The sequence below is a fragment of the Bos taurus genome, chromosome 22 (genome assembly GCF_002263795.3).
Source record: "Bos taurus isolate L1 Dominette 01449 registration number 42190680 breed Hereford chromosome 22, ARS-UCD2.0, whole genome shotgun sequence".
NCBI lineage: Eukaryota > Metazoa > Chordata > Mammalia > Artiodactyla > Bovidae > Bos > Bos taurus.
This window is the reverse complement of record NC_037349.1, coordinates 2,824,912-2,839,696: the sequence shown is the minus strand read 5'-3', so window position 1 is coordinate 2,839,696 and position 14,785 is coordinate 2,824,912. Positions and strand designations below refer to the sequence as shown.

The following is a 14,785-nucleotide window of genomic DNA, read 5'->3' as shown; positions in this document are numbered from 1 at the left end:
TTCTATGCAGAGTACATCATGAGAAACACTGGGCTGGAAGAAACACAAGTTGGAATCAAGATTGGCAGGAGAAATATCAATAACCTCAAATATGCAGATGACACCACCCTTATGGCAGAAAGCCAAGAAAAACTAAAGAGCCTCTTGATGAAAGTGAAAGAGCAAAGTGAAAGAGTTGGCTTAAACTTTCTCAACATTCAGAAAACTAAGATCATGGCATCTGGTCCCATCACTTCATGGCAAATAGATGAGGAAACAGTGGAAACTGTGGCAGACTTTATTTTGGGGGGTTCCAAAATCACTCCAGATGGTGACTGCAGCCATGAAATTACAAGACGCTTACTCCTTGGAAGGAAAGTTATGACCAACCTAGATAGCATATTCAAAAGCAGAGACATTACTTTGCCAACAAAGGTCCATCTAGTCAAGGCTATGGTTTTTCCAGTGGTCATGTACGGATGTGAGAGTTGGACTGTGAAGAAAGCTGAGCGCCAAAGAACTGGTGCTTTTGAACTGTGGTGTTGGAGAAGACTCTTGAGAGTCCCTTGGACTGCAAGGAGATCCAACCAGTCCATCCTAAAGGAGATCAGTCCTGGGTGTTCACTGGAAGGACTGATGCTGAAGCTGAAACTCCAATACTCTGGCCACCTCATGCAAAGAGTTGACTCATTGGAAAAGACTCTGATGCTGGGAGGGATTGGGGGCAGGAGGAGAAGGGGACGACGGAGGATGAGATGGCTGGATGGCATCACTGACTTGATGGACATGAGTTTGTGTAAACTGTGGGAGTTGGTGATGGACAGGTAGCCCTGGCATGCTGCAATTCATGGGGTCACAAAGAGTCAGACACGACTGAGCGACTGAACTGAACTGAACTGAACTGAAATAGCCTACTAACCAATCTGTCTACTCTCTCTCTCCCCATATTAATTATTTCAACTCATCAATAAGAGATTAATCTTAGAAACTCACAATAATTGGTACTTTTGCTAAAAAATATATAGTTTGCCACTGCTAACATAGTTGGAAATAATGTCCCCACTTTCAATTTTCCACAATGTTACTCTATAGTGAAATACTTAAGGTTATGAATTTTATTACCAGTCAGACTTAGACCAAGATCTAAAAACATCAATTTAATAACTGTATGACCTTTAGTAAATCATTTCATATCTTTCCATCCGGAAAGTGGGAATAATACTAGTACTACCTCATAAAGTATTCAGAAAGTTCTATAAAATGATGCGTGCAGGGTATGTGGCAAGAAGCACAGCATGCATGTGTTCATTAAACGGTAGCTAGCTAGCATCACTATTCATCTTCCAAACAACATCAATTTACATTATTTGTTATTCCCCCAAAATATCCAATGTATTCTCTTTATCTTTGCTCATGTATCCTCCTTACTCTAGTATAATCTGTAAACTGCCTACTTTTAAGACCCACCTCAAATACCATGTCTTTCAAGAAGTCTTCTTGGAAGTCCTCAACCAGTTGCAATTTCTCCCTGCTTGACATTCACATCCTCTTAACTTCTGGTATTTACAATATTGTGTGACATATTACAATGATGTTTACTACCTAATTCCCACCACTTGACTGTATCCTCTCCAAGGATAGGGATATTATTTTCAATCTTCAGTAAAAAATGATTTGATATTAGAAACATTGTTCTGTGTCTGTTGATCCCCCAACACTCAAATAGTATTTTACATGTAGGAAGCATTCGTATCACTTCCCTAATTTTTCTCTATTTCTTCTCTGTATCTGTGGAGCATCTGGAATGAGTATATATTAACAGATGAAAAAGGGGCTAGTGAGCAATTTTTTATCTATCACAATACATCACAACGTATTACTAGTTACATGGAATTTAATAAGACCACCAAGGTCTGTAGAACCCCACTAAACTGTTCTAAATAACTTAATATAGTACAATTATTATAGATATTTATAGCATTAAAGTGAAACTCATGAGCTAAATAACATGGATTTTACATAAATTCTCCAAAGATTTCTGCATTCTATGAATGTTACTTTAGTGTTATAGCACAGTCTGAAAAAAATTAGAAAACAAGATCAATTCTTTTTGAATTGAAATATTACACAGTTCCATTGTTCAACAGAACAAAGGTCTTAGATATGGAGTATAGCCAATATGAATTCTTATGAAGCATCAGTTTTTATTACAATGTATATGTATTTTATGACTGATGTATCCCAGATGGTAAAATTACAACATACCCAAGGAGTTCTGAACAATCTCAGAATTTAATGAGACAGTGTGAATAAATACATACAGAATAGGAATGAAGACAAATGGCTACTTATAATAGAAATTGCTTTTATTGTTTGTATGTGACTGAGAAAAATAATGATTGTTCCTCTGAACAAAAAAGTTGTCATTATTATTTTGCTCTCCAACACTGTTGTTATAGAAAGTACATACATTTTAAATACAGACTAACCCAGATGATGCAACTCTTCTGAGTTTGAGCAAAGTAACTATCTGTACCACAACCTTTACACTTGGGGTATTTCAACATTATAATTTCAACTTTCGTCTTGTCCATTTCTAGATGATATCTCCTTCTTTTTGATTAATTAATGGCTGCGATGGGTTTCGTTGCTTCATGGGGGCTTTCTTTAGTTGTGGTGAGCGGGGCTACTCTTGGCTGTGGTGCAGACTCCTCGCTGTGGTGGTTTCTCGTTGCTGAGCAAAAGCTCTAGGCACTTGGGCTTCAGGAGCTGCAACTTGTGGGCTCATTAGTGTGGCATACAGGCTCTAGAGTGTGAGGGCTTTTGCAGTTGTGGTACATGGGCTTAGTTGCCTTGCATCATGTCGAATCTTCCCAGACCAGAGACCAAACCCGTTTCCCCTGCACTGGGAGGGCGATTCTTATCCATTGTACTACGAGGGAAGTCCTGATATCTCACTCATAAAAAATGACTGTATGACTACAATGCCGAATCTGCTTACTTTCAAAGAGAATTTAAAGAGAAAATAAGATAATTTTAATACTATAGATTAAAATTTCATAATATTCAAGAGACAGTAAAAAAACATCAGAACTTAGGAGTCAAAAAATGCAGTTTCTGTCACCATGCAACTTCTTACATTTATAATCTCAAGAGCACTCAGTGTTTTCAACTATAAGGGAAATAAGTAGGACTGGATGACCTCTAAAAATTTGTTGGGCTTTTATATTTTTTTCTTATTCTTTATTTTTAAAACTATGAAAGTATGACAACACATTTACAGGAGATTTGGAAAATAGAGAACAAAGTTACACAGAGTTTCACCATAAAATTATTTTTTAAGCAGATAAATTAAGAATTTTTAGTTGGAGTTTCAATATAAAACTCTCAAAAAGTAATAGAATAGACAGAAAAATAGAAGGATATAGTAGACCTTAAAAAGCACTATGAACCAATTCAACATAATTAAGATTTATATAATTTTCACACAACAGTAGGATACAAATTCTATTCAAGTTCCCACAGACTATAAACCAGCAGATACTGGAACATCAGTTCAGTTCAGTTCAGTCACTGAGTCATGTCCGACCCTTTGTGACCCCATTGGCTGCAGCATTGCCAGGCTTCCTTGTCCATCACCAACTCCCAGAGCTTGCTCAAACTCATATCCATCGAGTCGGTGATGCCATCCAACTATCTCATCCTCTTTCGTCCCCTGCTCCTCTTGGCTTCAATCTTTCCCAGCATCAGGATCTTTTCAAATGAGTCAGTTCTTTGCATCAGGTGGCCCAAGTATTGGAGCTTCAGCTTCAGCATCAGTCCTTCCAATGAATATTCAGGACTGATTTCCTTTAGAACGGACTGGTTGGATCTCCTTGCAATTCAAGGGACTCTCAAGAGTCTTCTCCAACACCACAGTTCAAAAGCATCAATTCTTCGGCACTCAGCTTTCTTTATAGTCCAACTCTCACATCCATACATGACCACTGGAAAAACCATAGCTTTGACTAGATGGACCTTTGTAGGCAAAGTAATGTCTCTGTTTTATAATATGCTGTCTAGGTTGGCCATAACTTTTCTTCTAAGGAGCAAGTCTCTTAATTTCATGGCTGCCGTCACCATCTGCAGTGATTCTAGAGTTCCAAAAAATAAAGTCTATCTCTGTTTCCATTGTTTCCTCATCTATTTGCCATGAAGTAATGGGACTGGATGCCATGATATTAGTTTTCTGAATGTTGAGCTTTAAGCCAACTCTTTCGCTCTCTTCTTTCACTTTCATCAAGAGGCTTTTGAGTTCCTCCTCACTTTCTGCCATAAGGGTAGTGTCATCTGCATATCTGAGGTTATTGATATTTCTCCTGGCAATCTTGATTCCAGCCTGTACTTCATCCAGCACAGCATTTTACATGATGTACTCCGCATATAAATTAAATAAGCAGGGTGACAATATACAGCCTCAATATACTCCTTTCCCGATCTGGAATTAGTCTGTTGTTCCATGTCTGGTTCTAACTGTTGCTTCTTAACCTGCATACAGATTTCTCAGGAGGCAGGTAAGGTGGTCTGGTATTTCCATTTCTTTAAGAATTTTCCACAGTTTGTTGTGATCCACACAATCAAAGGCTTTGGCATAGTCAATAAAGCAGAAGTAGATGTTTTTTTGGAACTCTCCTGTTTTTTTGATGATGCAACGGGTGTTGGCAATTTGATCTCTGGTTCCTGTCTTTTCGAAATCCAGCTTGAACATCTGAAGTTCACAGTTCATGTACTGTTGAAGCCTGGCTTGGAGGACTTTGAGCATTACTTTGCTGGCGTGTGAGATGAGTGCAATTGTGCAGTAGTCTGAACATTCTGTGGCATTACCTTTCTTTGGGATTGGAATGAAAACTCACCTTTTCCAATTCTGTAGCCACTGCTGAGTTTTCCAAATTTGCTTACATATTGAGTGCAGCACTTTCGCAGCATCATCTTTTAGGATTTGAAATAGCTCAACTGGAATTCCATCACCTCCACTAGCTTTGTTTGTAGCGATGCCTCCTAAGACCCACTTGACTTTACATTCCAGGATGTCTGGCTGTAGGTGAGTGATCACACCATTGTGATTATCTGGATCATGAAGATAATTTTTGTACAGTTCTTCTGTGTATTCTTGCCACCTCTTGTTAATATCTTCTGCTTCTGTTAGGTCCATACCATTTCTGTCCTTTATTGTGTCCATCTTTGCATGAAATGTTCCCTTGGTATCTCTAATTTTCTTGAAGAGATCTCTAGTCTTTCCCATTCTGTTGTTTTCCTCTATTTCTTTGCATTGATCTCTGAGGAAGGCTTTCTTATCTCTCCTTGCTCTTTGGAACTCTGCATTCAGATGCTTATATCTTTCCTTTTCCCCTTTGCCTTTACCTTCTCTTCTTTTCTCAGCTATTTGTAAGGCCGCCTCAGACAACCATTTTGGGTTTTTTGCATTTCTTTTACTTGGGGATGGTCTTGATCACTGCCTCTTGTACAATGTCACAAGCCTTTGCCCATAGTTCTTCAGGCACTCTATCAGATCTAATCCCTTGAATCTATTTGTCACTTTCATTGTATAATCGTAAGGGATTTGATTTAGGTCATACCTGAATGGTCTAGTGGCTTTCCCTACTTTTTTCAAGTCCCTACCTTTTCCCCTACTTTTAAGTCCGAATCTGGCAATAAGGTGTTCATGATCTGAGCCACAGTCAGCTCCCCATCTTGTTTTTGCTGACTGTATAGAGTTTCTCCATCTTTGGCTGCAAAGAATATAATCAATCTAATTTCTGTATTGACCATCTGGTCAATGTCCATGTTTAGAGTCTTCTCTTGTGTTGTTGGAAGAGGGTGTTTGCTATGACCAGTGCATTCTCTTGGCAATACTTTTGTTAGCCTTTGCCCTGCTTCATTCTGTACTCCAAGGCCATATTTGCCTATTACTCTAGGTATCTCTTGATTTCCTACTTTTGCATTCCAGTCCCCTATAATGAAAAGGACATTGGTTTTTTTTTTGTTTGTTTTTTGTTTTTTTGGTTTTTTTTGAGGCGTTAGCTCTGGAACCTACCCAGGGACATAAAACAAGGTGCAAAAATTTCTTGGTCTAAAGGTTTTGAACTCATACAGAGTCTACTCTCAGTACTGTAGAATTGTATTAGAAATCAATACTAAAAGATATCTGAAAATAACCCACATATTCTCAAGTGCAATGTGACACTCACCAAGAGAGATCTTTGATTTAGCCACTGAAAGCCTCAAGACGGCAGCCTACCAGGCTTCCCTGTCCCTGGGATTCTCCAGGCAAGAACACTGGAGTGGGTTGCCACTTCCTTCTCCAATGCATGTAAGTGGAAAGTGAAAGGGAAGTTGCTCAGTCGTGTCCGACTCTCAGCGACCCCATGGACTGCAGACTACCAGGCTCCTCCGTCCATGGGATTTTCCAGGCAAGAGTACTGGAGTGGGCTACCATTGCCTTCTCTGTAGAAAAACACAGACGGTGATTTCAGAGAAGAAAGAATTCAAATGAAAAATTAATATCAAATATACTTTAAAAATCTCATGTATTTGGAAATTAAATGTTCATTTTTAAATGATGGATGTATCTAAGTCATAACAAGGAAAATTAGAAAATATTAACAACAGAATAAAAAAAAGAGAATTTATCAGAATTTGGTACATGAAGCTAAAGCAACTAAATACAATGTATGGAAACAAATAATGGACACTAGCATAAAATTGTGTGATATTTGAACAATATCTGTACTTTAGTTAATCATACTGTATCACATATTAATTTCTTATTTTTTACAACACAGTATTTCTTTATATTCTCAGAATTGGATTAAAAGTTTCAAGGCTCATCAACATTTTTTAAAAATCACTAAGCTTATAAGCTTTCTAGATTTTTAGCAGTAATATGAGATGCCAGAATAAATGGACCTATATCAAAGCTTTAAGTGAATATAAATGAGAAATCTAGCATTCTATTCACACTCAAACAAGTGGAATCAAAATGTATTTTTTATCTAGGCAAAAATTCATACATTTTCTAAAATGTGTATATTATACATACTATACATATATATACACATATATGTATATAAAAGCTTTTCTACTATACTTGATAAAGGCTTGAGAAAGAACAACAACAAAAAAAGAGACAGAAATTAGAAAACATAAACTAAATGAAATGGGAGCACTGACCATGAATAGAAAAAGTAAAACAAACTGGATAAAGCTAAAAGATTATCATATAGTCCAGTTGTTCTTAAACATGGCTGCTCTTAAGAATCGTATCTGAACGTTTGGAGAAAGAAAACAATATCTGGGCATTTTTATTTTTCAAAAAGTTCCAAGATAATTCTAATATGTATCTGGATTTTAAGAAGCGATTACAAGTTTTTCTATTATGCCGGGAGCCCGCATATTGAGTGCATATTGCATATTGAGTGCAGCACTTTCCACAGCATCATCTTTCAGGATCTGGAATAGCTCAACTAGAATTCTATCACTGCCAGGAGCCAGCGTGAGGAACTCTGCCCGTGGCAAAGGTCATGAGGAAGGAGGCTCAGCATACACAAAGGCGGGATCGAGCCTCAGGAGTCCCCCTGGAAATTCTCGAGCATCTACCCCCAAAACCAGAGTCTGCCTACTTTCTGCTTTGTGCTTTCACCTACACCTCTGACTTTACGGGGGGCTGTCCCCCACTACCTCTCTCTGAAAAAAGAGTTAGCTTACAGCTCCAGTTAATAATTCCTGGGTGTGACAGTGTTTCAACCTACAAACTCCTTTGGAAGTCCTCTAGCCTGCCTGAATAGGTTTTTCCGGCCACATGTGATTGCTCAGAGCCTCCCAACTGTGAGAGGCAAGAGATGTTCTGAACTGTCTAAACACAGATTCCTTTGAGTAGTTAAAAGATTGATTAGAAATTGTATTGGTGAAGGGTTTTTCACTTGTTGGGCCAATGTTTGCTGCTAAGTCTCCATACCCCTTACCTACTGTGTCCTTGGCAGTGTATTGTTTGATATAATGGGTGTATAGAAATGTACGTAGTAGCTTCAATGTTTGTAACCTTGGACCCTTGAGTTAATTCTTTTCTTGATTGAGCCCACCTCACCTTTGCCCTATAGGAATGCAACTTTATCCAATGCTTTTTTGAAGGCTGGTGCCTGACTTTAGAATAATCACCTTTAGAGAAAAATAAGTTTCTTAAAATGTTAACAGGCCTCCTGGCCAGAAGATGATGTAAATCACCTAAACTTTTGCATATGATAAGTTTGAAAGCCTGGCTTCGATTAGGATCAGGAACTGCTGTCCTTGGATGATTCTACCCCTTCCCCCATTATCCTCTATGCACAACTTAAGGTATAAAACTACTCTGGAAAATAAAGTACGCCTTTTTATTCACCGAAATTTGGTCTCCCCATGCCATTCTTTCACCTTCTGGCTGAATTTTTCCTCTGAGGCGGGGAAGCTCGTCAAGCCTACTAATTTTGCCTGGGCTTCTAAGATCTGACCGGGGAGGCCTTAGTGTCTCCTCTCCTTCGGGAGAACGGGAGGATGCCTGCAGCCTTCGTAGGTGACATAAATTCCCTGCTTTGGAATTTTATTCAGCCTCTTTTCTTCACTGACTTTCTTCGCTGAGCTATCCTTATTTCACCACTCTTTATATCTTTAATAAACGTTTAATTAAGCAGTTGTTTTCTGATCTCACCGACGCCGTCTCCACTTCGAATTCCCTGGATCCACCAGGGCTGGACCCCGGCACTATTAAATGTTAGTTTTGTGATATTCTATTATTTTCTGTTAACCAGTCATGATACATGGTATCAAATGAATAATAATTACATAATCACAATAGTAGAAGATGTTTATCAGTTTTAACAAGCAATAGCCAGACCAAAAAAAAAAGATAATTACAATTGCAAGCCGTAATGGGAAGAGGATTAATCTAACAATATAAAATAATTACATAGAATCTGAGGGGTAGAATGACATGGTAAGTAGAAGTGATGTGATAACATACATGCACGTGTTTTCATTCACTTAGCCAGTCTATGTCTTTTGGCTGATGCATTTAATCTTTTTCCATTTAAGATAAATATCAATATGTATGATTCTATTACCATCTTCTTAATCATTTTGGGTTTATTTTCTGTAGATCTTTCCCTTCTCTGTGTTTCCTGCCTAGAGAAGTTCCTTTAGCATTAGTTGTAAAGCTGGTTTGGTGGTGCTGAATTCTCTTAACTTTTGCTTGTCTGGAAAGCTTTTGATTTCTCTGTCAAATCTGAATGAGAGTCTTGCTGGGTAGAGTATTCCTGGTTGTAGGTTCTTCCCTTTTATCACTTTGAATATATCGTGCCATTCCCTTAAGGCTCGTAGAGTTTCTGTTGAAAAATCAGTTGATAACCTGATAGGAGTTCCCTTGTATGTTTTTCCCTTGTTGCTTTTAATATTTTATGTCAGTTGGTTTACTGTGTGTGTTGGTGTGTTCCTCCTTGAGTTTATCCTGCCTGGGGCTCGCTGTGCTTCCTGGATTTGGTTAACTATTTCCTTTCCCAATTTAAGGAAGTTTTCAGCTACTATATCTCTTCAAATACTTTCTCAGGTCCTTTCTGTCTCTTCTCCTTCTGGGATCCATATAATGTGAATGTTAGTGCATTTACTGTTGTCCCAGAGGACTCTTAGGCTGTCTTCATTTTTTTAAATTCTTTTTTCAGTATTCTGTTTTGTGGCAGTGATTTCCTCCATCCTATCTTCCAGGTCACTCATCCATTCTTCCAGCTCAGTTATTCTGCTATTGATTCCTTCTAGTGAATTGTTCATCTCTGTTTGTTCTTCTGTTCTTCTAGGTCTTTAGTAAACATTTCTTGCATCTTCTCTATTCTTCTAAGATCCTGGATCATCTTCACTATCAGTATTTTGCATTCTTTTTCTGGAAAGTTGTTTATCTCCTCTTCATTTAGCTGTCTCTCTGGGGTTTATCTTGTCCCTTCATCTGGAATATAACCTTCTGGCTGTTCATTTTTAATAACTTTCTGTGATGTGGTTTTCATTTTAGCAGCTGTGGAGTCATGGTTCTTCTTGCTTCTTCTGTCTGCCCTCTGGTGGATGAGGCAAAGAGGCCTGTATAAGTTTTCTGGTGGAAGGGACCTCTGGTTGAAAACCTAGGTCTGGCTCTAGTGGACAGGGCCTTGCTCAGGAAAGTTTTAATTTGGTTATCTGCTGATGGATGGGGCTTCCCTTCCTCTCTGTTAGTTGTTTAGCCTGAGGGAACACAGCCCTGGAGTCTACACGTTCTATGGTAAGATTAATGGCAACCTCCAAGATGGCTTATGCTAAGGGGCACCTCCCAGACTGCTGCTGCCAGTGACTCCGTCCCTGCAGCAAGTCACTGCCGACCCACACCTCCACAGCAGACCCTCTAACACTAGCAGGTAGGTCTGGTTCAGTTTAATGTGGGGTCAGCGCTCCTTTCTCCTGGGTCCTGGTGTGCATAAGATTTTATTTGTGCTCTCTAAGAGTAAAGTCTCTGTTTTCCCCAGTTCTGCGGAAGTCCTGTAATCAAATGCTGCTAGTCTTCAGAGTCACATTCCCTGGGGATTCCCAATCTCTTTGTTGGATCCCCAGGCTTGGAAGTCTGTTGCGAGGCTCAGAACCTTTACAACAGGGGAAGAACTTCTTTAGTATTATTGTTCTCCAGTTTGTGGGTTGCCCATCAGTGGGTATGAAAGTGAAGTCGCTCAGTCGTGTCCAACTCTTAGCAACTCCATGGACCGTAGCCTGCCAGGCTCCTCTGTCCATGGGATTCTCCAGGCAAGAATACTGCAGTGGGTAGCCATTCGTTCCCTTCTCCAGGGGATCTTCTTGATCCAGAGATCAGGTCTGGATCTCCCACACTCCAGGCAGATACCTTACCATCTGAGCCACCAGGAGATCCCAGTGGGTATGGGGTTCGACTTTATCATGATTTCGCCCCACCTACTGTCCTGCTGTAGCTTCTCCTTTTTCTCTGGACGTGGGGTTTCTCTTTTTGGTGGGTTCCAGCATCCGCCTGCCAATGGCTGGTCAACAGCTAGTTGCGATTTTGGTGCTCTTTCAGGAGAAGATGAGCACACGTCCTTCTACTCCTCTATTGTGAACCAATCTCCCATATTTCTTAATTTAGCCATTCTGGCTGTTATTCCTCAAAAGTCTTCTATTCCCCCTTGCTGAATTATCAGCTTGTCTCCTGTATTTAACCATATATCAGAGTCAAATTTCACCAGCCACCCTTTCATAATATCTGTGTTAAATCTTGTCAGCTCTGAAGACTTGCTAAACTTTATTAGCTCTGCAGTAAAGCTAATACTGTGTTGGTTTTCAGTGTTTATTCTGTCTCCAGTTCACATACAATCTCCTTTGATTTGGCAATCATATTAAGCCTAAAAGCTGTATTTCTTACCCAGTTTTAACATCCAACATTCTTCATCACTTTCAATCCCCATCTGGAGCCTTCTGATAGAAGTCTGATACCTTCTATCATCTTTCATGAGAGATGCTTTGATAACTGTCTTCAAGACAATTAAATATACCAGATATGAATTCTCTTTGGCAAATGTTCACAGAGTGTTTCACTGTTCTTCCCACCTAAGCAGCCCAATATAATTATAATGTTATCAGCTCTGAAGTCAGGCAGTCAAAGAGGAGTGCACAATCTACCAATTTAATAGTTGTATAACTGGGAAAGACATTTAACCTCATGATTGTATCTGTAAAATTATATTTTATAAGAGGTTATAAAGATACATTAAAAAATAAGTATATGTAATAAAGAACAGTTATAGTAATAAAAGTGCTTTTGTGGCAGGGACAGTCAAGTCTGGAAGTTCCCCCAACACTTCCAGAGTTGTAGACTTTTTCTTTTTTATTCTTAGGAAAATTCCATGAAGAAAATCCAAAATATAGATAAGGAAGGTGAAGACTATAGTAACAAAGAGACAGGATTGTACTGGGATGAATCTGAAGACACTGTGTATCAGTCTACAAAGTTTAAAACTATGTAAGTCTACAATTCTAACATTGTAAAGAATTATTTGAAATTCTCACATACTATTGACCAAAATATAAACTGGTAGAAACCTTGGGAAGGAAATTTTGAACTATATAACAAAAGCCTTTAAAATGTATCCACATAGTAATAGTATTTCATCAAAGTTAAATTGATGATTTGGGTATCTATATTGTAGTCATGTAAGAATAAAAATGTCTGTTTTTGGAAACAGCATACTGAAGTATCAAGTGGTTGAAAGATTGCATCTACAAGTTTTTGTAAAGACTGTACTCTGCTGTGTGTGGGCAATAGCATGACACTAACACAGCACACAGGTGAGCTGCCACTCCCATGGCCACCTGTGAGCTGGGAATGGGCGACAGCAGGTGGGCACTGAAACTAACCATTGTTAGTTTTATGTGTCAGCTTGGCTGGGTCAGGGTACCTAGATATCTGGTCAAGTATTATTCTAGATGTTGCTGTGTGAGGGTGATTATTTTTAGATGAGATTAACCTTTAAATTGATAGGTTCTAAGTAAAGCAGATTACTCTTCACAATGTGGACAGGTCTCATTTAATCAGTCAAAGGCATTAATAGAAAAAAAAACCTGACCTCTCCTAAACAAGAAGGAATTTTGTAGCAGAACTAACTGCCTTTGGACTTGAAATGCAACTCTTTCCTGAATCTCTAGCCTGCTGGCCTAACCCATCACATTGGACTTATTAAGACACCACAATCATATGAGCCAGTTCCTTAAAAATAAATTTCTCTCTGCACACACACACTGTTGGTTGTGTTACTCAGGAATTACCCTAACACATGGGAAAGTAGCTCACTTAATGAAATATAGCAGCTGCTTTCTTTAGTAAGCAATCTTCTGGGTATTGTCAAGTTTTTATCAGATTCCAAAATTAGACTCCAGAGATCCAAAAGAGCTAATTTTAACAGTATTTTCCCCCTAGTTTAATCATTGCTTCAGTGGAGGAACAGATCTTTTTAAAGTTCCCTAATCTGCAATTTTCAGTAATATCACTACAACTTACTTAAATGATTCTCAAATATATGGTGAATTATACATTTTCCAGAATCATTACTTTCAAATGTTAACATTGAGAATATTTGGGAAATATTCTCTCTTCTGTTTCTGAAACTTTTCTCTAAGTCTTTAATTAAATCAAAATAAAGCAATTTCTAAAATATAGCCTTTTTAGAGACTGGTTCAAGATGGGCAACTGAATACAAGCCAAAGCCTTCTCGCGCCACCCCAAAGTGCCTGGAAATTAAAGAAGATTTTATCTCCAGATCACCTTACCTGCCTCCTGAGAAATCTGTACGCAGGTCAAGAAGCAACATTTAGAACCAGATACGGAACAACAGACTGGGTCCAAACTGGGAAAGGAGTACGTCAAGGCTGTTTCTGTCACCTTGCTTATTTAACTTATATGCAGAGCACATCATGCAAAATGCCAGGCTGGATGAAGCACAGGCTGGAATCAAAATTGCCAGGAGAAATATCAATAACCTCAGATATGCAGATGACACCACCATTATAGCAGAAAGTGAAGAGGAACTAAAGAACCTCTTGATGAAAATGAAGAAGAGAGTGAAAAAGTTGGCTTAAAACTCAACATTCAGAAAACTAAGATCATGGCATCTGGGCCCATCACTTCATGGCAAATAGGTGGGGAAACAATGGAAACAGTGACAGACTTCATTTTCTTTGGCTCCAAAATCACTGCAGATGGTGACTGAAGCCATGAAATTAAAAGACACTTGCTCCTTGGAAGAAAAGCTATGACCAACCTGAATAGCATATTAGAAAGCAGAGACATTATATTGCCTACAAAGGTCTGTATAGTCAAAGCTATGGTTTTTCCAGTGGTCATGTATGGATACGAGAGTTGGACCATAAAGAAGGCTAAGCACTAAAGAATTGATGCTTTTGAACTGTGGTATTGGAGAAGACTCTTGAGAGTCCCCTGAACTGCAAGAAAATCAAACCAGCCAACCCTAAAGAAAATCAGTCCTGAATATTCATTAAAAGGACTGATGCTGAAGCTGAAGCTCCAATACTTGGGCCACCTGATGCAAAGTACTGACTCACTGGAAAAGACCCTGATGCTGGGGAGGATTAAAGGCAGGAGGAGAAGGGGATAGCAGAGGATGAGATAGTTGGATGGCATCAAACATGAGTTTGAGCAAGCTCCGAGAGTTGGTGATGGAGAGGGTAGCCTGGCGTACTGCAGGTCCATGAGGTCGCAAAGAGTCAGACACGACTGAGCGACTGAACTGAACTGATCTCCATATCTCCTTAAAGATATAATAATAGTAATAAACAAGCAGAATCCTCAGGTCTCCAGAAACTATGAGAAATCCTTTCAAGAAAGAAAATACATGGAATGAAAAAAAAAAAATACACGGAATGAAGAGGGGGACACCACAGCCCAACACACCCACAGAAAAAAAAAAAAAAAAAACTCCCACAAAGATGTAAGCTGGTTCAAGGGTGTGCTAAAATAATGAATGCAGGAGAGTCTGGGACAAGAGAATGACTTGCTGAAGTACTAAGTACAGCACACAGGGTCACCTCTGCTCAGGTCAGGCTTTAAGCCACAGAGATGTCTATTGTCAGATGGGGGGAGACAGGCAATCCCAGGAGTAAAGGTGGAAACAGAGCTTCAGGAGGTCAGCAAAACCCAGGAAAAACAGAGGGTTCTCACTACCCAGAAGCAGTGGCTGGCTCACCTCATCCAGGAGCTCTGTGTCAG

General features: G+C 39.1%; 1 protein-coding gene across 2 annotated transcripts in view; it reads right to left on the bottom strand.

Annotated features, from left to right (window-relative positions):
* The window catches only part of ZCWPW2 (zinc finger CW-type and PWWP domain containing 2), a 154,388-nt gene that overhangs the window by 108,272 nt on the left and 31,331 nt on the right, over window positions 1–14,785 (bottom strand). The window contains exon 2 of one of the 2 annotated variants that reach the window (XM_059879963.1): window positions 6,207–6,462. The exons of the other annotated variant lie outside the window; for it this stretch is intronic. The gene's annotated coding sequence lies outside the window, so the exon portion shown is untranslated. The remainder of the gene's footprint in view (window positions 1–6,206; window positions 6,463–14,785) is intronic. 2 annotated transcript variants of the gene reach the window in all.